This window comes from Hipposideros armiger, unplaced genomic scaffold (genome assembly GCF_001890085.2).
Source record: "Hipposideros armiger isolate ML-2016 unplaced genomic scaffold, ASM189008v1 scaffold_482, whole genome shotgun sequence".
Classification (NCBI taxonomy): domain Eukaryota; kingdom Metazoa; phylum Chordata; class Mammalia; order Chiroptera; family Hipposideridae; genus Hipposideros; species Hipposideros armiger.
Window position 1 is genome coordinate 852,095 of NW_017731832.1, and position 957 is coordinate 853,051.

The 957-nt window shown below is 36.3% G+C and overlaps 1 protein-coding gene across 4 annotated transcripts in view; it reads right to left on the bottom strand.

The window, feature by feature from the left end:
• STAT3 (signal transducer and activator of transcription 3) overlaps positions 1-957 on the bottom strand; it is a 53,629-nt gene that overhangs the window by 23,293 nt on the left and 29,379 nt on the right. The window lies entirely within an intron of this gene.

Below are 957 nucleotides of genomic sequence, written 5' to 3' on the forward strand. Positions count from 1 at the left end.
CAATGGAAATAGCAATACAGACCAAGTAGTCTTAAGGAGTTGTAAAAATAACTGCAAGAAATAGCCCAAGACTAAGGTACGCAGAGGTCAAAGTATACTGAGATGGTTCTCTGGGACCATGTGACATTTAATGAAAGGCTGAATACATAACACATACACTTAACTGGACTTCCTGATTTATTTATTTCTCAGAAAAGACTACATGCTACATGCTGAAGCACTGCGACTATGGCGTGTGTTATCCACAATAAGAAATCAAAGGCCATTAGAACTCTCTTACAATACTCGCATTAGGACCAAGTTCAAATCTGCCTTTGTAGGCTAAAAGTATCACGATCCGCCTTATGTTTTTCAGGACCCCATTTGCACAGAAATCTGTGTAATATGCCAATTTGTGTAAATTCTACTGAATGTGAATATACTGGAACTCTAGACCTGCCATATTAAAAAATGGTAGCCACTTGCCATGTGTGCCCATTGGACACTTGAAATGTGGCTCGTTGAACCTGAGATATGCTATAGCATAAAATACACACTGGATTTTGCAGACCTAGTAACCAAAAAAAAAGTAAAATATTAACATCAAAATGATACTATTTTGGATATACTGGGTTAAATGAAATATATTATTAAAATGAATTTCACCTATTTCTTTTTACTTCTTTTAATGTGGCTACTAGAAACTTTACGTGACTTGCATTCTTTCATTGGACACTGCTGCTCTTATGTAACCAAAAAGCTATGGCTCTTCTAATAGAGGATTTAAAGAAACAGATGCCTACTTTTCATAATATACTCCAGTGTTATAAATTAATAAAAAATAGACTAGTTTATCGAACTGCTTATCTTGGATCTGAATGGAGAGCCATCAGTGTGCTCCCTGAAGCTTGAAGTTAAAAACCACAAAGGAGCATCCCACTGTATCTGCTCAGTTATAGATTACCACTGGGGTCAGGA